This window comes from Chlorocebus sabaeus, chromosome 22 (assembly GCF_047675955.1).
Source record: "Chlorocebus sabaeus isolate Y175 chromosome 22, mChlSab1.0.hap1, whole genome shotgun sequence".
NCBI lineage: Eukaryota > Metazoa > Chordata > Mammalia > Primates > Cercopithecidae > Chlorocebus > Chlorocebus sabaeus.
This window is the reverse complement of record NC_132925.1, coordinates 75,602,122-75,630,103: the sequence shown is the minus strand read 5'-3', so window position 1 is coordinate 75,630,103 and position 27,982 is coordinate 75,602,122. Positions and strand designations below refer to the sequence as shown.

Genomic DNA, 27,982 nt, shown 5'->3' with positions numbered 1-27,982 from the left:
ATGACTGAGTAAAGGTGCAGTCAGCAGTGACGGAGGACTCTGGAGAAACTTAGGAGTAAATAAGTCCCTTGGTATGCTGAGATCCATCCTCAAGACTGAATTCTGAAGTCAACAGAGGCAGTGACTACTCTTTAGGAACACAGCTCTATCTTTCCTGGACATCTTTTGTCACCTTTTATAATTCAAGCCTACTGATAACCACTCAAAATTATTCCAGTAATTCCTCAAATATAGAATATGCTAGAATATCTTCTCACAAGGCAACTAATAATTTGATGGATGACTTAAGAACTCATCTAGGTAGCAAGATGCCCCATTTCTAAAATAAATCAGTTAATAAATTAACAACCTCCCAAATCACTCCCATATCACATGGTAGGTGATGTGGCTTGCTCTGAGGAAGGAGAATAAGTTAGTCCTTTCAGGACCTCCAATCCTCTTCAAAGTCCATTGAAGCCCAGGTGAAAAACGCATCCCTCTAATGTTAGCTTTGTGTCGCCTCCTGGTGTTTAGATGCTGGACTTCCCAAATTTTTCATCAAGCAAAGGGGATTAACAGATGGATAGGAGGGAGGGAGAAACAGCTCTCCTGAATTATCTGGCTGGATACAGGAATGCTGCCTGCATTTTCCTCTGGCATCCTCCACAATAAAACTACTGTATAGCCCAAAACAAACATCAAGTGAACCCAGGGTAATGGGAAAATACTGAGTATACTTTCTGGCACTACAAAAATAAAATTTGGCACAATCCCTGAAAATCCTGCAGATTGTTCATTTTAGTCCAAACATGTTTCACTTGTTCATTTTTTGGAGTAAATAAGCAAATCCAATAGAATTTTGTCAATGATGATCATTACCAAGCTATTACCCATTATGCTGATAACTGTATTTTTCATTCTGTGTGTACTGAGCATATTTATTCAAAAGCACATCTGTTGAATGTGTTAGAGACTTTGCTCCATTGAGACATTCCCAGATAAAGGTGTCCTGTGATTCCACCCTCGGTGAAATCATACTAGGTAACTTTCCCCTAAACAAAAGCATTTTGAACACAATACACTGGCTTATGAAAATGAAATAGTTGAAGGCCTTTATTTAAGGTGTGACTCTGCAACAGGAAAGGTTTGGCAGCAACTTCAGTGTGTGTCAGACAGATCGCAAGTGCTTTAGTTAGTGCGCAAATCAAGTCTACAAAGCAAAGCCTCGCCCAGCTGGAAAGATGAGGTTTGTTGGAAAGAACTGCACGTTTGATAGCATTTCTGCCTGGGCAGAAAGGTGGAGGCTGGAGAAGCAATGACTCTGCATTTGGGAGAAAAGTGTACTAAAAGTAAGCCTTTTTTTTTTTTTTTTTTTTTTTTTTTTTAAGAAGTGTGCAAAGCACTTTATTTAGAGCACTGGTTCTCAAACTATAGCTTGCATCAGAAACACCTGGAAGGCTTGTTAAAACACAGCTTTCTAATTTAGTAGGCCTGCGGTGGGGACATTTGCATTTCTGACTCCTCTTCAGGTCCTGCTGTTAGTCCAGGGACTTGTGAGTTTTAGTGCTTTCTACTGTTTTCCCTCACCAACCAATCTTATGCAGTTGTCAGGCAAATGATAGGATCCCCATTTTCTTCAAGAGATCTAGAAGGCCCAGAAAAGGGAAGAGAACTTGTTGGATCTCACCCAATTTTTCAGGTGTCTCCTTCCACATTTAGATATATGATTCAGCAGGGGATTCCACCAGCTCTGGCAAGAACAAGAAATCCTAAGGGCAAAGTGCTCACATTTTTGGGTGGCAACATTTTCCTTATCAAAAGTATCCTTATTTTCTTAAAGCAGGAACCCACAAAGGAGAAGTTAGACTTTCTTGACCGATTTCAGAATCAATTGTTCTTAACCATCTAGATGGGGAGGGGGCCCAATCTTTTGGCTTCCCTGGGCCACATTGGAAGAAGAATTGTCTTGAGCCACACATAAAATACACTAACATTCATGCCTGTAAACCCAGCATTTTGGGAGGCCAAGGTGGGCGGATCACAAGGTCAGGAGATCGAGACCATCCTGGCTAACATGGTGAAACCCCATCTCTACTAAATACACAAAAAATTAGCTGGGCATAGCGGCGGGTGCCTGTAGTCCCACCTACTCAGGAAGCTGAGGCAGGAGAAGGGCATGAACCCAGGAGGTAGAGCTTGCAGTGAGCTGAGATCATGTCACCACCCTCCAGCCTGGGCGACAGAGCGAGACTCTGTCTCAAAAAACAAAACAAACAAAAAAAACAAAAAACAAACAAACAAAAAAACACTAACACTAATGATAGCTGATGAGCTTAAAAATGGCAAAAATATCTCATAATGTTTTAAGAAAGTTTATGAATTTGTGTTGGGCCACATTCAAAGCCATCCTGGGCTGTATGCAGCCTGTGGACCACAGGTTGGACAAGCCTGATCTGAATGAAGGAAGCGGTCATTGAACTATTGACTTACTGTGTGACCCTAGGGCTTGAAGTGTTTTTATATACAGTATTTAATAAAACTTCTGCACACCCTGGAGGTGGGTATTTCATACTCATCAGATTGAATATCACATAGTTATAAAGTGACAGAGCCACTTTTGAGCTTGACTTCCCCATCCTCTCCTTCTGTTCTCCTTTATCAAGAAAAAATGAGACTGAAGAGACTTGCAGATGGATGGGAAAGAAGGAAGAAAAAACCAAACCATACCCAGATACAGTAGATTTCCAATAGGTCTGCCTGGCTGACCACAGAAACAATGAATACATTTTCCTTTGGTATTCTCCAGAACATAACACACAGCTCCCAAATAAAGCCAAAATGAACAGACAGTATGTGAAAAATCTCCAAATTACACAGTCTTTCCACAACACCATGGCATGGTGGTATAAGGGAGTTGTGGCAGAGTTTTCCCACCCATATCCATTTTTTTCTTCCTTAACAACATCCCCATTTTACTGAGAGCATCAATATACTCAGCTAAGAATAATATTTCTGCAGCTCCTTAGTAGCTACATGTAGCCTTATATATTCTGGCCAATGACATGGAAGGGTGTGACTTCTGGGAGACTCTTTTAAAGGAGGCTAGGCAGTTGTTAGCCAAGACCTTTTTTTGCCCATTCCCCCTTCTTCCTGCTTCCTGTCTGGAATGTAAACGCAATGGCTAGAGCTCCAGCAGCCATCTTGTGCCATGAAGTAACTTTACAAATGGGAATGGAAGCTGTAACCTGAGGATAGTAGGACAGAAAGTTATGAGCCTGGACTTAAAAATTTTTTTTTAAATTTTTATACCATGGAGCCACCAGACCAACCCTGGATTGCCTCTCTCTGAACTTCTGAGTGAGAGAAATAAACTATTTCTTTATTTACAGTCTCTGTTGCTAGGAAGTGAATGCAATTCCTAAATGATACAGCAGTGGTTTTCAAACAGTAGCATACTTTAGAATCATCTGAGACCTTTATTAAAGATGATTGCCATTTTCATCCCTCTGGGTCTGAAAAGGAGGCCAGAACTGTGCACTCTTAACAAACACCTCAGACCACACCAGGAGAAACACTAGTTTAAGGAAAAGCCAAACACAACCACAAGGTCAAGGCCAACCCTCCTGAAGTGTAATCTCAGATATGAGCTGATACATTTGGAAGGTTTTATAAAATCCAACTTAACCCAGGGACTAATTCGAACGCTGAGCCTTTATTTCACGTTTCCCCTCACCTGCAGTTTGAGAAGCTTGGAACCTTGTTTAATCTACCTCAATTCGGGGAGGTAATATCTAAAATGCACCTGAGCATCTCAGAAGGCAGGTTGTACAGAGAGGGGAAAGATGCTGCCTGAATTTGCTGCACGTGGTGGTCTTTAAAAAAGTACACAGTGGTTCCCAAATGGGAACCTAGAGGACCATCAGGTAGCATTACAGCTGTGAGCAAATAGGGATGGGCTGCTCGTGAGGGCCCCTGTGTTCATTTTGCCCCTATTTGCCAGAATTTCATTACCCAAGCAATGGGAGAAAAGTGCCGTTAAGTGGCATTTAAGAGGTGAAATTGTACCAAGTTTGGCTCCTTCCCTTTTCTCCTGGAGGCCCACATTATAATTTTAATTGGTTTACTCAGGAAGCAATTTAGAAAACAACAGTCTAATGCCTAATGCCTAAACAATGTCTCTATCACGTTAAACTCCCCTAGGATTAGGATCAAAATCAGAAATAAAAGCTCATTTGCAGTATTTTCAAAGAAGAATCTTTCAAAGACTCCTTTCTTTTGTTCACACTTGATGTCTAATTCAACAGGGATTCTTGTTGAATGTAGGTTCAAAACATATCCAGAATCCAGTCATTTTCCACCACCCCTGCAGGACCAGTCTAGCTATGACTAAGTGCTCACCTGAACTATTGCTGTGGCTGCTTCTGGACCCGGCTTTCACCTTTGTGCCTCTGCAGTTGAGTCTCTATTCAGCAGCAATAACAACTCTATTGGAACATAAACCAGGGTGTGTCACTGCTCTGCTCAAAACCCTGGATGGTCTGGGTGCAGTGGCTCATAACTGTAACCCCAGAACTTTGGGAGGCTAAGGCAGGATGACTGCTTGAGCCCAGGAGTTCGAGACTGGCCTGGGAAACAAAGGTAGACCATGCCTCTACAAACATTAAAAAAAAAAAAACTAGCCAGGCTGTGGCGGTGTACACCTGTGGTCCCCAGTACTCTCGAGGCTGAGCTGGGAGGATCGCTTGAGCCTGGGAGGTTGAGGCTGCAGTGAGTGGTAAATGTGCCACTGCACTCCAGCCTGGGTGACAGAGTGAGATTCTATCTCAAAAAAAAAAAAAAAAAAAAAAAAACCTCAAAACCCCCCAAAACAACAACCCTGGATTATCTCTCATGCCTCTGTGATGCAAAGCCAAAGTCTTCAATATAGCACCATGACCCCGCCTCCTTACAACCTGGCAGTGTCTCTTACCATATTCCTTTTGTTCAGGTCTTTTGCTCACAATGACCTCCTTGCTGTTCATTTCACCTCATGGCCTTTACACCAGCCATTCCCTCCGCCTGAAAGGTTCTTCTCCCAGATATTTACATGGTGTCATCCTCCTTTCTTCCAGTCTTTGCTCAATGGCTACCTTAGCTGCCTTCCCTGACTATCCTAATAAATTAGCACCTCTATCCCCTATCCTCCAACCCAGTACTTCTCAACTGGGGGTAACAATATCCTCCAAGAGATATTTGACAATGTCCACAGACATTTTCTGTTATTACAACTTAGAGAGGGAGCCACTATTGGCATATATAGTGGGTAGAGGCCAGGGATGCTGCCAAATTTCCTACAACGCGTGGGTCAGCCCCCACAGCAAATGATCCCCATCAAAATGCCAACAGTGCTGAAACTGATAAACTCTCAGTCTGCTTTTCATCAAAGAACTTATCAGTTGCTGACAAATGATGTATTTGTTTATTGTCTTTCTCTTCCCTCTAGAATGTGAGTACTTAGGACTGTGTTTGCTGTATACCCCCAGAAGAGGGTCTGGCATGTACTAGATACTCAATAAGTGTTTTTTGAATGGATGCATTCTGTATTCAAACCTAACCTTTCTAGCCGTCTGGGTTATTAGAGGATCTAGACAGACACATACAGCAACAGAATACACAAGTGAGGTTTCAAGAGGAGCCCGCGTAAAACTCATTAAGCTTCTTTTTCATTCCATCAAAGCATTTGCTTTTTCACCAAAGATTAGTGCTGTGGGGTGGGTGGAGGAGATGCTAAGTAAAGGATGCATGGAATAACTGTCAATGTACTGTTTATTTCAGAAGAAGCAACAAAAGTGACACCCATTTGTATTTGAAGCCAGAGAATTTCTTTCAAGTTGAGTTAACTTTGTTTGAACAAATTAAGGAAAATAATTATGTTATGCCCTAAGCTGGTACTACAATTCAAAATCACATGAGTTGCTTTGCTCCTATGCCTGTTAGCTCTCACATGTCCACTCTTTCTAACACTGTTAGTTTATTATTTTATTTAGAATATTAAATGTCAATGTTTTGTTAGAAAATACTTTCCATTTAGTTTGGAGCATTACCTGACATTTATTTTATCTTGTCTTATAGAAAAGGTTGCAGAAATGGAAGAACTTGGGGTTTGAACATTTTCTACTTAAGTTACACTTAAATAGACTCCCTCATCCCAATTTTACCAAAACACCCTTTGCAGATTGTTTACACATTTGCATATATGCCCTACTAAAAATTCCCCAACAGTTGCCAACTTTATTTCACAACAGTTTCAATACTGCCTTTAGATAAAATACACACATATATAAGTATGAAAAAAACAGGACAGCATTTTCTTATAGGGCTTACATGTTTGGACTCTGGAGTCAGATTGTTTGGGTTCCAATACTGGATGTAACACTTACCATCTGCATGTAGTTGGGCATGTTATTTTATCTCTTATAGAAAGTTAATATCTCCATCTGTAAAATGGGGACAATAATATCTACCTTGAAGCATTAATAAAAGGCTGAAATGATATCGTGTAACTAACAAAGAGAGAGCAACAGGCTGAAGGCTCTATATTTCTTGGCTTCGAAGCAGCCTAATGCATAATTCATAAATGTCTATGTTATAAACAGAATTGTGTACTCCCTATGATTCACATATCAAACCTCTAACCCCTATATGTGACTATAATTGCAGATAGGGCCTTTAAGGAGGTAATTAAGGTTAAATGAGGTCATAAGGCTGGGACCCTATTCAATAAGATTGGAGTCCTTGTAAGAAGAGGAAGAGATAACCAGGAGCGTGCACAGAGAAAAGCATCTGCAAGCCAGGAAGAAAAGCCTCACCAGAAATCAACCCTGCTGACACCATGACCTTGACTTTTGGACTCCAGCACTGTGAGAAAATAAATTTCTGTTGTTTAAGCCACTCAGTCTATGCTATTCTGTTATGTTATCTGTGATTCACAAGTGTAAGGAATTGTTGAGTGCTTGTGGAGAAAGAACACACACGGATGAGAAAGAGGTTACATTCGGCAGAGGGTATAAGACAAGTAGACAAATGACTACAATACAAAGTTAAAATAATGCAAAAACCATAAGAGGTAGACAAAAACAGTACAAAGATTCAATAAAAAATAAGTTAGGCACTGATTTGTAGCATTTGCCAATTTCCATAGGGTATGTGATCCCACTATGAACCCCACATTCAAGCTACCAATGTGACGTCACTGGATGTGGAATTGGGAAGAGATACACATAGCATCACACAGCACTCCCGCCATACACATATAACAGGCAAAACAGTCTCAAGAACATAGATAACAGTGGAACAGGATAAAAGAATTAGGAAGTGACGAATTTCAAGTATTTATCATCTTTAAAAAATGTAATTTATTTAATTATAAGTTTATATCATTAAATTTTCATAATGGCTGTATTTAACAACTGATTTACAAAATTCCTGAAAACTGACCAATTGGCTCTTGCAAGACAGTATGAGGCTGGCTCTAGCTTATCACTGTCAGAAGCTTAAATGGTCAATATCCTGGGCAAATTCTCTTTCAAAAAGTAAAAAGAGCAGTAGAAGAGCTGTAAAGGAGATTAAACAGCTAAAAAGCACTTCAAAGAGTATGATGACAACTTATCTGTTGCCCAACTCTGTCTTCAACAGTCCCAGCAAATCACACATTCAGCTAAGTTGTCTATTTCAGCTGACACATACTTCAGAGTAGTCACAGCTCTTCTGTCTCCCAGTCTTTTCCAAATCCCCAGAATTTTGCCCTTTCTCTACAGTACCCTTTTCTTTTCTCCCTTCCTGTTTTCTTTCTAAACTCCCAGGAATAATAAGAACTGATGAACACTCACAATTATTAATGTATTGGCGGGTGTTCTGTTTTCTCAAAGTAAAGAGGATGAGTTAAACACAGTATAGTTCCCCATGAAGAAGAAAAACAACAACGAAACCCCCGCCCAAACCTTAATGAAACTCCTTGTTTATGCTAGCATGTTGTTATCAAACTGTGTTCTAGTAAGTCAGTGATTCTTATACTTAATAGAGGGAAAAAAAAGATTCTCCACTTTGGAAATGGCTACTCCAGTATCAACTAAGTTAATATTTACCTACAGTGTAGGAGAAAGAAACTGCATTAGACGTTGAATGTTTGAGTCCTAACCATGACAAATTCTAAGTGGGCAACTTTGGCCAAGTTAACTACCTTCTCTGGACTTCAGTGTCCTTATCTCTAGGACTAGAATAATTGTATTCATCTCATAGAGTTATTGTGAGGATTTAAAGTGATGAAAAGATGGCTCCTGCATGCACTAAAGATGGTGGCTGCTGTGGGAAGGCTGTTCCTGGCTTTGGTTGCCCGACATGTGCGCACCATCCTGTCTTTGTAGTCCTCAGGCCTGTGGCTTCTGGGGAAAACATGCTTGACAAACATACTGTGGTCTGATTCTGGTCGAGCAGAATTTGCCTTTGGCACAAGTTTCCTCATACCATGCCCTTGCTGTCACTCTATTTTAAAGGTACAGCCTTTGTCAATGGAGAGTTCAAAGATCTCAGCCTTGGCGATAATAACGGGAAATGTTTGGTGCTTTTCTTCTATCCTTTGGATTTCACTTTTGTGTGTTCACAACAATTTCTTGCTTTTAGTGATAAAGACAATGAATTTTACAATGTGAACTGTGAAGTTGTTGCAGTCTCAGTGGATTCCCACTTTAGCCATCTTGTTTGGATAAATATACCAAGAAAGAATGGTGGTTTGGGCCACATGAGCATCACACTTTTGTCAGATTTAACTAAACGCATTTCCCGAGATTACGGTGTGCTGGTAGAAGGTCCTGGTTTGCACCAAGAGGAGTCTTCATAATTGACCCCCATGAAGTCATCAAGCATTTGAGTGTCAATGACCTCCCAGTGGGCTAAAGCATGGAAGAGACCCTCTGCTTGGTAAAGGCATTCCAGTTTGTAAAAAACCCATGGAGAAGTCTGCCCAGCAAACTGGACACTAGAGCCTCCTAAAATTAAGTAAAATCAAACTGTTTCCAAAGAATACTTTGAGAAAGTCAATCAGTAGATCACCCCATGTGTATCTGCACCTGCTCACCGCAGATAGAAACCCCAGTTGGAACCTGCTTTTAGCATTCCAAAGATGATGATTTTCTTCCTGAATTTCTTCATATGAAACTGAATTTTTTTAAATTAACAAAGATCATAGCTTTAAGTTATCTTAGATTTATAGTTTAGTCATTTTGTTCATTACATCTACATACATTTCTAGATACTGACTGGTGTCATTGTTTATACAGGATATTTATTATATCCAGGTATTGCATTTTGAAATTATTACAATTATTTTCTTTGTTGGTGTTCAATATAAAATATAATAAAAATAAACACATTTTAAAATAAAGTGACAAAAGGATGAAAATACACTGTGAACTATAAGGATGTACATAATTGTCAGATCAGTTTTATTATTATTAAAAATAACAACAAAACTAGAAGTTAGAATTGCTTTGGGTTGCTAGTAATCATGACCTAAGAATAGAGGTCTAGGACTGGTTTGGCATTTTATAAAAACCATGAAGCATCTAGGCTCTTCCTGTCTTTCTGCACCCACCATCCCATATGTTAGTGACCTCTGTGCTCAAGATTGCAAAATGCCTACTGGAGTCTCAACCATCACATTCACTTTCCAGGTAAGAAGGTGGGTAAGGGTAAGAGGCAGCTGGATTAACAACATTTAAAGAGTTTTACTAGAAGTACTAACCTCCTATTTAGAATCCCTTGGATAGGACTAGCTGCAAGGGAAGCCAGGAAACATGGTCCCTAGTAGGGCATACTGCTGCCCAGAATACAATCAGGTTCCATTAGTAGGAAAGGAGGAGATGCTAATACTGGGTGACACCAAGAAATCTGTGTCCAAAGAATATCTGAATTTTGAGTTATCTCTTTCTTATGTGGAGTCCTTAGGAGTGTCCTACATGGTATCTTTTCTGTGCATTTTAAATCATTGTTTTTGATTCTGCCCTCCACATATAACATAATCAGTCCATTACCTCCCTCTATTTTTATTATTAGTTTCACAGGGTTATGCAAAGCCAGTTTGAATAAAGTTTAGAAAGCAAAGACAGAAGAAATTCTAGGACCAATTCAAGTTTTCAAGTGTCCAAGGTGATTTATAATGACATGCTATAATCCAAAGAAAGAATTCTTTTTGCAAGAGACTGGAGCTTGCTGATCACAGGACATTGCTGGAAACCCATTTTAAAATACAGGTAACTTTGTTTCAAGTCAGTTCGTTTAAGGCAGTTTCATTTCTGCATATTAAATAAATGATTGAGAAACAACCAGAAAATATGAAAACCAAGGAAATCACTTATACATTATAAAGGATATATTTCTCAGTACCATGGCTACTTTCAGTCTGAGTAACTTGCCTTGCCCACTAAGTTTCAAAAGAATCATAACAACAATTGTGAGAATTCAGTCTTTCCTGTTCCAAAATGTCAAAAGATCAGTGAAGGTAAGACCTTGGCCTGCAGGTTATAGTTTGCATATAGCCATAAAATCCCAGAGGGCCTATATTATGCCACTTTAGAGAAACAGACAGGAAAGAAGGTTTGGTTTGGATGAGCTAGAGTATCCCACAATATGTCAACCACCACCAAAATATCACTAGTTTCATACTGCAGTGTTTTTTAATTAAAAAATTTTATTGTGGCATACATATCACAAGATATGCCATTTTAACCTTCTTTTTTTTCTTTTCGAGATGGAGTTTCACTCTTGTTGCCCAGGCTGGAGTGCAACGGCGTGATCTCGGCTCACTGCAACCTCCGTCTCCCAGGTTCAAGTGATTCTTCTGCCTCAGCCTCCCGAGTAGCTGGGATTACAGGCCCTCACCACCACACCCGGCTAGTTTTTTGTATTTTTAGTAGACACAGGGACTCGCCATGTTGGCCAGGCTGGTCTCAAACTCCTGACCTCCGGTGAGCCACTCGCCTCAGCCTCCCAAAGTGTTGGGATTATAGGCATGAGCCACCCTGGCCTCATTTTACCCATTTTTAAGTGTACAATTCAGTGGCACTGGGTACATTCACAATGTCATGCAATCATCGCCACTATCTCATCACAAAAACTTTTTCATCATGTTAAACAGAAACTCTATACCAAATAATAATAATTCTCCATTTCTCCTCCCCTCAGCCCCTGGTAACCTCTAATTTACTATCTATCTCTATGAATTTGCCTAGTCTAGATACTTCACATAAGTGGAATCATGCAATGTTTGTCCTTTGTGTCTGCTTATTTCACCTAGTATAATGTTTCCAAGGCTAATTTCTGTTGTAGCATGTATCAGAGCTTTGCTTGTGGCTATTACTTCACTGCATGTGTATACCACATTTTGTTTATCCATTTTATCTGTTGACAGAACTTGAGTTGTTTTTACCTTTTGACTACTGTGAATAATGCTTCAGTGAACATTGGTGTACAATTATGTTTGAATCTCTGCTTTCAATTATGTTGCATATATACTTAGGAGTGGAATTGCTGGATGATATGGTAATTCTGTTTAGCTTTCAGAGAAACTGCCAAACAGTGCTCCAAAGAGGCTGCACCATTTGACATTCCCACCAGCAATGCGCAGAAATTCCAGTTTCTCCACATCCTTGCCAACATTCATTTTCCAGTTTTTGAAATTATAACCATCTTAGTAGGTGTGAAGCAGTATCTCATTGTGGTTTTGATTTGCATTATATTAATGACTAATGATGTTGGACATCTTTCCATGTGCTTATCAGCCAATTGTACATCGTCTCTGGAGAGATGTTGATTGAAGTCCTTCAGTCACCTTCTAACTGAGTTGTCTTCTTGTTGAACTGTAGTTGTTCTTTATATATTCTGCATCTTAAACCCTTATCTATACCATGATTTTATTTCTGTCTCACACTGTATCCTCCTATAGGTAGGCAGAGACCCAGGTGATGGGGGCTCTGTATGGAGATATGCCTCCATGAGGCTGGCAGCAGAGAAAAGGATGGTTGGAACTGAACACTAGCAGTGAAAAGCTTTTTCCTGGATATAATACATGTGACTTCTGTTCACATTTCATTGGTGAAAGCAAGTCTCATGGACATGCCTAACTTTAAAGGGACTGAGAAAGTACATTCCCCCTTTGTGCCTGGAAGAAGAGGGAACCAACCATTTGTAAATAGCCTTAATCCCTGCCACAGCACGGAAAGAATGGAGTACTATGTAAGCAGGATATTACATTTTGCAAAGGTAAACACAAGTGATTCTCTTTATTTGTGGCAGTTATGTGCTATAAAATCACAGCAAACACTGAATTTCTGTATACTAAACATTCCTCCTAGGAGAAATATGGGGTTAGGTTCCTGTGAGCCTCTGGTCCCAACATTTTTGTTAACCAATTAATCCATAACCTTGTTTCATGTGTGTTTCTGTTTAAGGACAACTTACTTAACATGTATTGTTGATTCATTAACATTTAACTTATGGCCAACAGCACTATAACTCATGCCCAACAGCACTATAACTCATGCCCGACTGAAGATTATCTAACATACATATTTTCTTTCTTTCTTTTTTTTTTTTTTTTTTGAGACTGAGTTTCGCTCTTGTCAGCCAGGCTGGAGTACAATGGCAAGATCTTGACTCACCACAACCTTCGTCTCCCAGGTTCAAGTGATTCTCCTGCCTCAGCCTCCCGAGTAGCTGGGATTACAGGCGTGTACCACCATGCCTGGCTAATTTTGTATTTTTAGTAGAGATGGGGTTTCTCCATGTTTGTCAGGCTAGACTCGAACTCCCAACATCAGGTGATCCGCCTGCCTTGGCCTCCCAAAGTGCTGGGATTACAGGTGTGAGCCACCATGCCTGGCCTAACATACATATTTTCTCCATCAAGCACATCACAGCCTTCTTGCTTTTAGAAACACTAGATGGCACTTCACTATGCTTGGGGCTATTTTAAACAGTGAAATCACCAACAAAAAGCATAAGATGCAAAAAAGTGGCCCTAAATAGACCACTTGTTTATTCAGTCTGTGAGCTGGAATAAGAAAGCATAGAATTAGCTGTTCTACCCCAGCTGGCCATGTATACATTGGGCAATTCAAATTTTTTATCCCTCTGTGTATGCCTGTTAATGACCATGAGAGTGCTGCAAGTATTGATTTTGAGGTTACAAGTAAAGTCTGCAAATGACCATGAAAGTGCTGCTGCAAGTATTGATTTTGGGATTACAAATAAATTTTGGCAAGTGGGCACATTTGCAAATAGAGAATCATGAAAAATGTGGATCAACAAAAGTATAAACCATTTGATCATCAAGGAGTAAAGGGCTGAGCCAGGATTTAAATTTAGGTCTGACTTCAAAGCTCATTCTCTATCCATTTCACACCACTGTCTCCACAAACTAGTCAAAGGATTACACTCTGTCCTATGTATTTGATGAATCAATGAACAGTGTAGTTCATTCTTCAAGCTTGCAATTCCTGCTAAAACCTTAAATACTAAACAGGCCAGAGTGGCTGCTTAATCATGAAAGCCACATGGATCAGTTTAAACTCCAAAGAAGGCAGAAATCAACTGCATTATTGAGTAATGTGCATACTTTGAATGTCATGTGTGTATGTTACACAATGAGGATTATGGGAACTAACTCAGGCTTGGTGAATTTGTTTTCCCTTTGGTCTGTGCAAGAGAAGATAATGTGCCCAGGTTGGTCCCCAACAAAGGCCATGTGGTCCTTGAAGGGACTGCTCCAACCCCTGAGAGTTATTTTATGTATGTGTTTATTTATTTTGTGGTAAAATATACAGAATATAAAATTTAGCATTTTTAACCATTTTTTAGCATTAAATACATTCATATTGTTGTGCAACCACTACCACTATGCATCTCCAGAACTTCTTTTATCTTCCCATACTGAAACTCTGTACTCATTAACCACTCACTTCCCATTCTCCTCCCCCTTAAGCCCTTGGAAACCACCATTTTCCTTTCAGTACCTACGAATTTGACAATTTGAGAGCTATTTTTTTTTTTTTTTTTTTTTTTTAGATAGAGTCTTACTCTGTCACCTAGGCTGCAGTACAGTGGCACTATCTCTCCTCACTGCAACCTCCACCTCCTGGGTCCAAGCGATTCTCCTGCCTCAGCCTGCTGAGTAGCTGGGATTACAGGCACGTGCCATCACATCCGACTAATTTTTATATTTTTAGTAGAGTTGGGGTTTCACCGTGTTGGCCAGGCTGACCTCAAATTCCTACCCTCAGGTGATCCGCCCATCTTGGCCTCCCAAAGTGCCAGGATTACAGGCGTGAGCCACCGCCCAGCCGAGAGTGATTTTTATTACGTGTTGGGAACAAATGTTTTTCTGTGGTAAACTTCTCTGAAATTATGGTGAAAATCAACGGGGAGAAAATGAGTCAGACAATGTATCTACATTTACATTAGAGTCCTTTCATAAGCAACTTTCCTTCTGTTTTTAATAAGACAATTAAGGATCACAGGGAAGATGCTGGCCCCAGCCATTAGAATCTATAACAAATGAAATGATCTGGGAACTCAGCTGTGTGTAGCATTTTCATTGAGAAGACCTAGGAAATAAATCACCACTGATAATTGGGCAAGTTATAGCTTCTGAATTATTAGTCTCAGGCCATTCACTTTATTGTATTTTACAGATTATAGAATTCACTTTATATAGTACCTCTTCCTGGCTCACGACGGTCTTCTGATTGCTCTAGAAGTGGCACGAGAAGCAACGAAAGGTATTAGCTAACAATTGTGAGAGACAAGCACTCAGTATCAATGAGGCTCAGACCCAAAAAAACAGTTCTGGCAGGCACCTTTCCACATCCCGATAGTCCCGACGTCCAGTCTAAAACAATGCTCATCCTCATGCTATCACAGTCTTCATCCAAAACGGGAGATATTGTTAGGTGGTTAGCTAACAACAGTGCTCCACTCTACTAGTGCCCTTTAGTTTTGTTATCTATTATAATTATCTTGTTTCTCTTTGTTGCCTATAGCATGCTTTCACCTTGTTTTAGTTATTATACTGACAGCTCTTCTAGACCCTTTTTGAAACTAGGCAGAAAATGAATTGAAAAGAAAAAAATCAACTTTAACTTTTCTACCACATGTTTAGGAAGTAACCTTTGAAAATGGGAGTTTCAGAATCCGTTGTTATGTGTTAAGTGAAGGGAGCAAAGATGTGTGAAAAATAACAGGCATAAAATGATCTTAACATTCTTAGTATTCACATGATTTTTGTCTTAAAGAGAAACTACCCAAAATTATATTTTACTTTGGCTTGAGTGAATACGAACCCAAGGTCTGGTGAATTGGTTCAGAAGTATATTGAGATGCAGGCTAATCAAGATGGGAAGAAAAATCTTCCATGGGTAATCTAAGATGCGGTACTAAAAAGTATGTCACAGAAGATCACTATCATATTAACAAGGAAGACAAAAACACTGAATAACTGAAGCTTTGTTAAAAGAGAACAAAGGAGGAAAGCACAACAAGTGCAAAGGCATGAGGTGGGAGGAAGCTTGGGTACTTGAAGAGTGGCCCTATGGTCTGAATGCATACCCCAAATTCATGTGTTGGAAACTGATTCACCAATGCAACAGTGTTGGGAGATGGGACCTTTTGGAAGTTGTTTGGAATAGATTAATGCTGCCATAAAGAGGACTTGTGGCCAGTCGTGGTGGTGGTCCCTCACACCTATAATCTCAGCACTCTGGGAGGACAAAGTGGAAGATCCTTTGAGTCTGGGTGTTAGAGACCAGCCTGGGCAACATGGTGAAACTGTCTTTACAAAAAATATAAAAATTAGCTGGGAATGGTTGTGTGCATCTGTAGTCCCACTTACCTGGGAGGCTGAGGTGGGAGGATGGAGGATCAGCTGAGTGCAGGGAGGTTGAAGCTACAGTGAGCTGTGAATGCACCACTGCACTCTGGCCTAGGTGACAGAGTAAAACTTTGTCTTAGGGAAAAAAAAAAAAAAAAAAAAAGGACTTGCTGGAGTGGGTTCATCTCTTCTGCTCTTCTGCCATGTGGGGACACATTCCCCCTTTTGCCCTTTTGCCTTTCACCACCTGAGGATGCAGCAAGAAAGCCCTCACCAGATGCTGGTGCCTTGATCCTGAACATTTCAGCCTCTGGAATTGTGAAAGGATAAATTTCTGTTCTTTATAAATTACCCTGTCTCAGGTATTCTGTTATAGCAGCACAAAACAGACTAAGACAAGTGGCTAACAGACTAAGACAAGGATCCAGTGTGGCTGGATGTTAAGAAATGGTGGATAACCACTCTAAGAATAGAAATTTACTCTATAGCTTTCCACCAAGCAAAGAAAAATGAAGAAAACTGGAAAGGCTTCATTTAAAAAAATAGAACCCAAGAAAACAGAAAAAAGTAGAGGAAAAAAGATAGCAAATAGAAAATAAAGTGGTAAGAATGATTATGTAAGTTATCATAATAAATTTGAAGGTATCACACCCATCAATTAAAAGATGGATTATCAGTTTGGAATAATAGGAATGCAATATCCATCATGTGCTGCTAGCAGAGCCCCACTTAAAACCGTAAGAAGAGACTTAAAATAAAAGAATAGAAAAGCATAGTCTTGCAGTTACTCACCAAAAGAAAGCTAGTATGCAATGTTAGTATTATACAAACCAGAATTTGAACAAATAAAATTAGGTGGGATATAAGGGATATTATAATTAATAGATCCTTGCTCATTTCAAAATTATTGGTGATACAGTTTATTGACCACTTTTATAATGGCCACCAGTTCACAACTTCTATTTCTGAAAAATATTATGTAGCTGTTCATAAACTTTTTAAAAGTAATTTCATGTTAAAATAAAAAATAAATAACACATTTATTTATAACAAATGTTACAAAATAATAATCTATCAAAAATATAGTATAACCATAGTTTATGTTACATATTATATACCATAACTTGTAGGCACCAAAAAACATAGCCTCAAATACATAAAGCAAAAACAGAAATATAAGGAAAAACAAATCTATAATTACAGAGAAAGATTTTAAGTTGCCTTCATTTGGCATTGATAGACCAAAAAGGCAAACATGAAAGCTATAGAGTATATCATAGCAACAGTAATTATTGTTCATGAACTCTATCATCTTTCTTCTAACAATTTGGAAACATTGCCATGTTTATTTTTACTTTATAATGGAAAAAAATATTTCACATCTTTACATTCCACATGGGAAATAGAAGCTAGAAGATGCAAAGAAACTTGGTCAAGGCCACTTGATCGCTGTCTGAAAACAAACTTTTCTGATTCATGACTCTTTCTGCACTTGAATGTTGTCTTTTCTGTGTATCTTCCCAGTCTACATTCCTTAGGTATTTTCCCCTGATGTCATAGGGGAAGAGTGGAATATTAACTGCTCCGTAAGCACTGGCCCTATGCGACAATGAGCAAGTCATGTATGTTCTCTGAGACCGTTTTCTTAAATATTAAATCCAAGGTTTGGGCTTAAGAATTTCTGCTCTGTCTTGTTTTGCTTATGCTTATATCTTAGGATGCTGTAATTCTTGCCCCCAACATCTATGGACAAGAACTTCAGACTTAGATCTCAGTCTTGTTTCCCCAGACAGGCCTTACCAAGAAAAGTGTTTTCAAAACAATTGGCCATTCTAGTCTGGAAAGATACACATTTCTTGAAATGCCAGGTACTGATTAAGTGCTCTGCAAGGCAGGAAATATTACCGTCTTCATTTTATAGATGAGAAAGAATGACCTCAACAAGGTAAAACAACTTGCTCCCATCATAAATATAGCTGGACGGTGGCAGAGCCGGATCAGGTCCCAGCTGCGTCTGATATCACAGCCATGGCTCTTAATTACTGTGCTTAAGAAAGACCACAGTAAATGGTCCCACTGACCATATTTCAGCAGAACTTTGTCTTTTACTTATGTTTAGTTATTTTAATTTTATTTTTTTAAGACACGGGGCCTTGCTCTGTCATCCAGCTGGAATGCAATGGTGCTATTACAGCTCACTGCAACCTTGAACTCCTGAGCAATGTGCATGCTTCAGCCTCCTGAATGGCTGGGGCTACAGGCCCACATCACTGACTGACTGATTTAAAAAAAAAATTGAGATGGAACCTTGCTATGCTGCCCAGGCTGGTTTCAAACTCCTAGTCTCAAGCGATCACTCAAGCTATCCTCCTGTCTCAGGCTCCAAGTAGCCTGGATTATGGGTATGAACCACTGTTCCAGTCCAGAAGAGCTGTTTCTCATGGCATATTCACCATCTAGATGAATTCTTGACTATCCACACAGCAATGGGGCACAAAAGAAGATGGATGTTTCAAAACTATATTCAAGCCCAACCTCAAATTTATCCACGTCATTTGACCTTCTCTCTCAACACACATAGAGTTGCCAAGTGGTTGGCAAACTTAGTTGGTTGGCACTGTAGCTTTTTTCCCTGGTTGACTCTCTAAAGCTATGATTCTTGCAATAATTTACAGAATGATGGAAGAGAAAGGAGACTATAAAAAAGGCCCAAATGTTAGGGCCTAAATATTAGGTATTGTCCTTGGGAACTTAGAGAGATTAAGTGTTCACAATTTTGATTATCCACCCTGAGGAAATAATTACCCTCTCACCAAACACCAGATCCACTGAGGATGGAGACACCACCTCTTTTTTCCTAACGCCCTTTGGCAAGAGTCAGAAAGGTTTCTCAGGACCCCAGGATTGTGGGGAAGTTAATGTTTACAGAACCCCTTAGGTTGCTGCTAGAATTTTTGGTATATTTCAGTAAGTTAGGAAAAGACAGCCTCCAAACTAAGAATTAGAAAAAGTCAGTCCCCAAGCTAGATTATCTGATAAAAGTAATGGCAAAAACAGCAATTACTTTTGTACCACTAAAAATTGCCATAGCAATAACAACTACCACCACTATTTACTGAGTGCCAACTACGTGTTAGGCACTGTCCTTGGGAGCTTAGAGATTGTGAAATGAGCCAGTCTGTGGAACTCATTTTCTTGTGCCATCCATCTGGATGTTGATGAATTTCTACCCCAAATCTCCTTTTCATTGTGCATGATTAATACTGAGCAGTTCTTTCTGACAAAAGGCTTGGCAAAAGACTTAGCTACTCCCTGAGGCAATTGATGAAACCATAGGAAGCCTCCACCATTGGCATGGGAGGAAGCTTGCCTTCCTGTTTGCTAAAGAGCAACTTCATTCATTCATTTATTCCATCACTTTATCGAGGTATCCACATACAATAAATCACATGTAAAATCACATGTAAAGTATACAATTTGGTACGTTTCAACATATGTATATACCCATGAAAGCATCAACATAAACAAGATAGCAAATGTACCTATCACCCCCAGAACTCTCCTCGATCCTTTTGTCGTTTCTCCCTCTCATTTCCCCATCCCCAAGTAACTACTGATTGCTTTCTGTCACTATAGATTAGTTTGCATTTTCTAGAGTTTTATATAAATGAGATCACATAGTGTGTACTCTTCTGCCCGGCTTCTTTCATTTGGAATAATGATTCTGAGATTCTGATTCATGTTGCATAGACTAACAGTTCATTCACTTTTATTGTAAAGTAGTAGTATACTACATGGACACAATACAATATGTTTATCCATCTACCTGTTGACAGACTTTTGAGTTATTTCCAATTTTTAACTATGGAAAAGAAAACTAAGAGTAGCCACTTTTAAAACCCCAAATGCTTAAAGTATTGTTTCATTTAATTCTCACAACTATGCTGTAGTTAAGTATTGACATCCTTATTTTTCAGAAGATGAGATGAAAGCTTGGGAAGGTGAATTAACTTGGCCAATGTTGGAAAGCAGGACAGACACTCAAACACTTATGAACCCATAAAGATAGGTATTCAAAACACAGAAGTCATCGGAGGCCAGCACAAAGCCTGATGTCTGCATGGGTCTTCCATGAGACACTTTCTACACCTACCTGTGTATGGCTCCAGGCCACCTAAAGCAACATATAAAGACTGGTGGTGGAAAGCTCCAGTTTTTGATTGGACTTGGAAAACTGCCATACTGAAATCACACATATACTAACAGCTTGCACATATGGGTACTTAATAAACAACTGTTGAATGAATAAATGGCTGAATGTACAAATGAATGAATAAATGAATGCACAGGCAGGTAAACAGATTGAAGAAGGAAGTTAGTTACTTGTTGATTTGGTGGTGGATTAATCCAATCATCCCATGAAATTACTCAAAATATCTCCTGCATCATAAGGCAGAGGAGATCATCTTGATACTACATCAATTCTCACACCAGGCTACAGTGTAGACTGCCCAGTCAGCAGAAAGGGTGTGCAGCTGTGAACTTATGCAGGAAGTCTAAGTCAGAGGCCAAGTCCCAATCTTTAGGATCCCAGAGTGAATTTACTGTAAAGGTTGGAGATATCTGTCTTGAAAGCTGGAACTCTTATTGCAGGTCTCTCTTTCTGCATTTGCAAATGAGCCTTGGCCTCTCCAGGCCTTATAATCTGCATGCAAGCCTTGACAAGTCCCTGCTGGTGGAATCTGGCCACGTTGCTGCTGACTTCAACTGGCAGAGGCCCTAAAGCCTGGGAACCCAGGTTCTAGTCCCAACTCTGACAGCTCCATTGAAAACAAGTTTATTAACAGGCAGTTTTATTGAAAGTTGCACACACAGGCATATTTCCCATTGCCATCCAATGACATCAGTGTATTTCTGAAGCCAAGATAAACACAGCATTGTTCATGTGACTGCCTTCCAGAGAAGAGTGAGGTGGACTGCTTTGAAGCTTCCTTCTGCCCCCTTCTTCCCTCCCTTCCCAACTCATCTCTGGAACTGCATTGAAAATACTGAGGTGAGTGACAGTGAAGGCTAACTAGGAGATGCAGCTTAGGGGGAATTTAATCCAATTCAGTTGGAGAGACATGCATCTCCCTGCACCATGAAATTCCATTTTGATCTCAGCATGTGCTGATGGAGTAATGAAATAAAGACAACACTCTGCAAATGGCTGGTGAGTCTAATGATGGTTTTTATGGGGGTTTTAGAAGGGCTATTAGATTGTGCATTCCTTTCCTATAAGCCAAAACCACCCAGCAGACCTTGAGAGATGAACCATTTTGTCATTCTTCTCTCCCTTCCCCCAGCATCTGCCAGCCTTTGTCCCTCCTGGTATAAATAGCTTCTCATATAAAAGAGCAAACTGTCAGTAGCCTGAAAGCTAACGGTAAAGCTGGACGCCTGGCACTGTGGCCCCAGCCGGATGGTGGTGAGTCACAGCTATATAATTCACGGTCCTGCAGTAAAAGGGATCAGCGCATGCTCTAGGTTAACAGGCCAGAAAGGGAGCTGAAGAAACGGGGCCAGTGAAAGACTTTTAAAAGCATCCTGAGTTTCCTTTAACAATCAGCCTTGTATTTGGGTGATATCCAGGGCATGCCAGTCAAAGGCAAAAAGCCAGGAATGGGATGGGGTAGCTTCTGGGGCACACCATTCATTAGTATCTGCATGCAAATCTGCTTCAGCATCTTGGAGATTCAAATAATGATTCTGATGAGTTCAGCAGCTACCATTTGCTGAGGACCTATTTTGTGTCTGCCTTCTCCCAGGATCCTCACAGAGATGAATTCACTTCTTCTCTGTTAGCTACTTTAGACTTGGGCAGAAGCATCTCCGTGTTACAGCTGAGAAAACTGATGCTTGAGATGCCCAAGGTTACAGAGTTAATAAGCGACAGAGTCAAGATGTGGCCTCATCTGTTCCTAGCAATGTGGCTTTTCCATTAGCCAACAGCAATGGCTCTCAAACTTTGTCATGCATAAGAAACACCTAAAAGCTTTGTTGAAGCAGATTCCTGGGCTCCATCTTCAGAGTTCTGGTTTATTAGGTCTGGGGCAAGTCCTAAGAGTCTACATTTAACATGTTCCCAGGTGATACTAGTACTACTGGTATGGGAGCCTCATTTTGAAACCCACCGGAAGAGACAGACCAAATCTGGGTAATCAAGCCATCATTCCATGTAACGACTCAGCTCAAATGTCACTCCTGCAGAGAGGCTTTTCTTAGCCATACAATCTAAAGTAGATAGATTCTCTAAATCAGGGGTCTGTGTTTCAAATCAGGCCCCCTTCCTGTTTTTGTAAGTAAAGTTTTATTGTCACATGGCCATGCCCATTTGTTCACCTCTTGTCCATGACTGCTTTCGCATTACAACATCAGAGTTGGGGATTTGCCACTGAGACTGCATAATCCATGAAGCCTATATTTACTAGTTAGATCTTTACAGACAAGGCCTGTCAACTCCTTCCCCTAGATTGCATCACCCTTTTTTATTGCTTTGCTAATTGACATCGGTCTCTGAATGTGTCTTGTTATTCAGCTGTTAAGTTGTCCCACATCCTTCACTAAACTGTCAGCTCCACAAGGGCAGGGGTACCTGTTTGCCTTTCACCGCTGTACCCTAGTGCCTAGGAAAGTGCTTGGCATATAGTCGGCACTCAATAAATATTTGCTGAATGAATGTCACTATTGAGTGCCCAGGTATGTGATGCTATCTGTACCAGGAACATGAGAGCCCCTGGAGGAAGTACAGTAAAGCCAGGGTAAGAAAGTGAGAAGAGATAAGGATAAACAGAGATTGTCGATAGGGCAACAAATCTTTGAAGCAGGGCCATGCTGCTTCCTGCAGTGGTGGGGAAACTGGAGGTGGGGAAAAGATGAATTCCTTAGTCACCAAGGTCAACTTCAGATTAGGAGAAATTTCCCATCCCTAAGAATGAAAGAGCCTGTGTGACTCATGCTGCTCCCCTCCTCCAACTGACACCACGTCTGCTTTCTTGGATCTGATTCCCTGAGTGGAGCAATGTGCATGCTCTTCACTGTGCATGAGGAAGGGGTGGAGGAGGAAGAGCCCACACGGGCACTGGAGTCAGACAGATGGCCGGTGTAAGTCCTGTCTCTGTCCCTAGCTGACTGTGGCATCTTAGTCAAGTTTCTGATCTTGTGAGCCTCAATGATTTCAATGGAAAAATAGAGGGTTTTGTACCAAGGATTAAATGAGATTGTTTATTCACGCAAACCCTGTTTATTAAATGGCTAGTATGTGCCAGCATTATTTTTGGTACTGAGCATAGAGTGGTGAATAAGACAATGTCCGTCTCTAACAGACTCACATTTTGGAAGGTAGTTTGGACATAAATAAATGTAAGTAGACTACTTGCTATGAATTTAACATATGGAAGATGTTACCTCTGTAGTCAAATGGGGGCTCTCTGTTGCCCTATCTGCATCTGGGGCAGAAACATCAAGGGGATGGATGATTAGGTGCCTCCAATTTCCCAGGGGTAAGCAAGGTAGTGGGACTGTCCCACCTTCATGTCCAGGGATACCTTAGCAAGCACTGAGCACTGCATGGCCTCCATTCATTTCCCCCCAAACAGTTTTCCAACACTCTCCCCAAATTCTTTGTGCACAAAGTTGGTACTGATTTCATTTCACTTCTGAGTTTCACTCAAATGAATATATTACTTTCTGTAACAAATGAGATCTCTGCATAGCAGGCATCTTCGGTAGTAGCTCAGATACTGCCTCCCCAGAGACGCTGGATCTGACCTATTAGGCTAAATTAGCCAATCTCCCCAGCATCCCGGTCCACATCCATGATCTCAGAAGCTGGTTTCTTTGTTTTGTTTTGTTTTTTTGTTTTTTAAAAAATATATATAGGATAGATTAAGTGAGAAGCAACTTCTAAAGCACCCAGGAAAATGTCTGACACATGTAAGAGTTTTCTAAATATTTACATCCCTATTCTTAACATCACTATGTTTTTTTAAAAAAAATCACAACCTGAAATTATTTGTTTTCTAATTGTCTTTACTCTTCACATAACTACAGTGCAGCAGAAACCTTACATCTCTTGTTTACTGTTTTGTCCCCAGTGCCCAGAACACTGCCTGACACATAGTAGGCATACAATAAACATCGTTAAACAGGTGAATGAGGAAACAAGAAAAGCCCAATGGCCATTTCCTTTTCACCCAATTTTCTAGCATGCTCTCTGATTCATTCCTTGGACTCTCATGGGGAAAATCAAGTGGAATGCTGCCAAGAAGCCCATAGCTGAGCCATTGGAGATAGGTACTAACAAGGTTCCAACTGGCACAGAGGCCAAATCAAGGAGCCTCTGCTGACCTGTTGATCCCCCAAGGGACATGTGTAGAATATTCTTCGTGGGAAGACTCCCTTTGCACCCTGAGAAGCTTACAGAAAATTCCCCAAGGATTCATTCCTCGCAGGTCTGAGGACTGTGATGTTGCAGGAGATCTCAGGCACCAAGGAAGGTGGGTGGCAGAGCTCAGTACTTCAGCAGATAGCCCCAAAGCCTGCTTGGGGCATTAGAGAGTTCAAAATCAAGAGGCTGAATCTGGGGCCCTGAATAACTTCCTCAGGCTCCATAGAGCCAGGGAACTTCACTGGGACAAACTTGTATCTTTACAACAATTCCGCAGCAGAAGGCCTGGGAAACAGAAAGCTTTCCATACTGGCAGAATTCAAAATTATTTTACGAAAACCTTTTGAGAAGGCCGAGAAAGGACTCTAGGATTCCTACAAACCCTACGCTTAACCTGCCTTCTCCATCTCCACCTAACCTCCCTCTTTCCCGGAAGCCAAATGTTCCTTCTGCTCTTCTTTGTGTTGGCTCAGGGCAATAGTAATTAGTTAGTCACATACTACTATTTCACAAGAAAGGTGGGAAGGAAACAACTGACTCATTGAGCAACTTCTATGTGCAGACAGAGGGCCAGGAGCATTATAAGCACTCTCTCATCCATGGCCAGATCAGCGCTGTGATCTCCAGGTCTAGTAGTACTGGCTCCAAAGTTAGGATGTCTGAGATTATATCTGTCTCTGCTATTCATTAGCTGTGTGATCTTGGGCAAGTTATTTAACTTCTCTGAGCCTCGCTTTACTCACCCTACAGTGGAGACAGGAAGAGTAATTACCAAATAAGGTGGGTTGAGAATTAAATGGGATAATGCATGCAAAGTGTTAAAAAGGATGGTGGGCCCATAGCAAGGGTTCAATGAAAGTTTAATAATTTTTCCATCATCATTGTCATATTCATCAAGAGGAAACTGAGGGTCCCCGAGATTGAACAACTTTACTGTGGTCAGAAAGTGATGGAGTAGCAGAGAGATTTGCCTGATACCAGAAGCAAGGCTTTTCCCACTGGGCCATGCTGTTTTCTCCTCATGCCATGGCTCTCACTGGGCTCCCCAGATTCAGATTGGGACATAAATGGTGTCTAGGTTTGAATACACAGTGGGCTTCTGCCAGACTCACTGCTCCTCCAACCCTGCTCCACACCCAGGGACTTGGAGCTGGTGGAACTGCCTCAGGTTTGCTTAGTGCAGCCCTTGGAAAGATGTCACCCTCTCTGGCCTTTTTGCAACCTAAGAAAACTCTGAAGCAGTTGGGATGGCTAAGGGAATCTGCTTAGAATACAAATCTTTAGGAGCAGCCAAGGGAACAGAAATAATTGATATGGAATAATTCTTTATGTAGAAAATAATGCCACAGGCTATTATCTCTTCAGTGTGATGTGACCTGAACATTTCTGGTTCTGCAGAGGACGCCTGTCGTCGGCCTATCTCTTAACAAATGTTTGCTGGGTGCTGGTCATGTGTCAGGCACTGTGCTAGGTGCTGGGAGGATTCCTAAACAACAAAGTATGCAACATTCCTGCCCTCCTGGACCTTAAAGGAAAGTAGGGAAGCCAAACATTAAACAAATACTTATATCAATAAGTATCTAATTACAAGTTTTATAAGTGTTAATAACAAAAATTGCAGGGTTTGCTACAGAGCATGTAACTGAGGACCTAATCTTGTATTGGGGCTAGCCAAAGTAGTTATTTGAGGAGATACATTTAATCTGACACCTGATGGATGAGTAATAGTCATGAAAATAAAAGCCAAATAAATAATTGTATACACTCCCAAAAGAGATATTTTAGAGCTTCACGGGGCTCAAATCCAACTAATTCACCCCTGTCTCTGGGTAGTACTGGCTGTCCTATTTTACCACTTATAAGAAAAAGGTTTGGAAAGCCAAAAACTAGGCAATCACACTTGGTATCTATTCTTCATCCTTCCTGCGACAGTTTGAAGTGAAAGTTGAGTGTTCTGGATGATGAATCTAATTGCAACTTATTCTGTGCTAAAACACAGTTACAGTCAAGGTAAAATTACTAACCTTTAGAGATATTCATATTTAAGAACCCTCCATGAACACTTAGGAGTATCCAAAACATCAATGAAAAAGACATCCACTCAGAAGAAGCAATCTGATGGCCTCTTCAGTTTCACGGAGGAGCAAGGAGGAGAACTATTAGAAAACCCACATGCACCCAATGAAAGCTATCCACCCACAGGACATACCAGTTATGACCTTCCTGGAGGGTGGTGTAGCATCATGAATCTAAAACCTCAGAGAAGCTTATACATGACCACTACACCTCCAGAAATTATGCTTATGGAGAGGAGCAGGCACATGTATAAAATGCATAAGGTTAGCTGCTGCTGTCTTGTAATATAGAGGAAAGCTGCCAATCAATGCAAGTGGTCAAAACTAAACCCTCAGCTCCATGGTGCTCAATGATGGTACTCTTGGCATTTGGGATGGGTCCATTCTCCTTTGCGCAGGATCATCTGGTACTTTTTGGGATGCTTAGCATCTGAAGGCACCATCCATAGGCTAGTGGAATCCCCCAGTCATTTAGATAGTAATTGCCCTCTCCCAAACATATATTTCCAAATGCCCTCTAGAGGTAGTGGTACCGCTCCAGGTTAGAACCTACCAACAGAAAACTATCAAACCATTACAAAGGATAATCCAGATTGAAATACACTGATGCAGAAAAATGTTCAAAATATATGGCCTAGAAAAGACAGCTCAGGATAAGTGGAGAGCATCATCACATTTTTGTCCAAATCAAAGCAGAAATGTACTCCTACACACACAGAAACCTGAATATACAGGCCGATATGGTTTGACTGTGTCCCCACCCAAATCTCATCTTGAATTACCATGTGTTGTGGGAGGTACCCAGTGGGAGGTAATTGAATCATTGGGGCAGGTCTTTCCCATGATGGCCTCGTGATAGTAAGTCTCATGAGATCTGATGGTTATTATAAGGGGGAGTTTTCCCCCACTAGCTCTCTTTGCATGCTGCCATCCATGTAAGATATGACTTGCTCCTCCTTGCTTTCTGCCATCATTGTGAGGCTTCCCCAGCCATGCGGAACTGTAAGTTCAGTTAAACCTCTTTCTTTTGTAAATTGCCCAGTCTTGGGTATGTCTTCATCAGCAGTGTGAAAACAGACTAAAACACAGGCAAAAAGGTTGAAACACAATTTTCCTTGGTTGGTGGGATTATGAGTGAGTTTTAGTTGCTTTCCTGGATGTCTCACATTTTTCTTTTCTTTTTTAATGAACAAGTCTTCCTTTTATAAAAGAGGAAAAAGTTATTTTTGGTTTGAAGAACAAAAAGGTGACCGACCCTCCACGGCCAACTGGTCATGCAGCTACAATTCTCATTTTGATTTAGTGAAGACGGCAGGATCTGCCTCAGGGAGCACCAGCCTCTGCTCAAGCAGTGTGTGGGATTCCCACTTTTTCACTCTGCTGATTACCCATGGTACAAGGCAGCAACTGTTCTAAGCTGGAACTAGAGCATGGTAGGTGCTCAATAAATACTTGCTAAATTGAGTCATCCTTTTTTGTTTTGATTGGGCTAGAATTCTGCTGAGATATCCTCCAGTTTTTAACATCACTTTTACCCAGTGGTTTTTCTATTCCCCAGGAGCATTGGGTAATGTCTGGAGACAAGTTTGGTTACCTCAAATG

The 27,982-nt window shown here is 40.6% G+C and overlaps 1 protein-coding gene and 1 pseudogene across 4 annotated transcripts in view; one reads left to right on the top strand and one right to left on the bottom strand.

Annotated features, from left to right (window-relative positions):
• PRICKLE2 (prickle planar cell polarity protein 2) overlaps nucleotides 1-27,982 on the bottom strand; it is a 354,501-nt gene that overhangs the window by 72,876 nt on the left and 253,643 nt on the right. The window lies entirely within an intron of this gene.
• On the top strand, nucleotides 8,310-9,061 carry LOC119625877 (thioredoxin-dependent peroxide reductase, mitochondrial pseudogene; annotated as a pseudogene).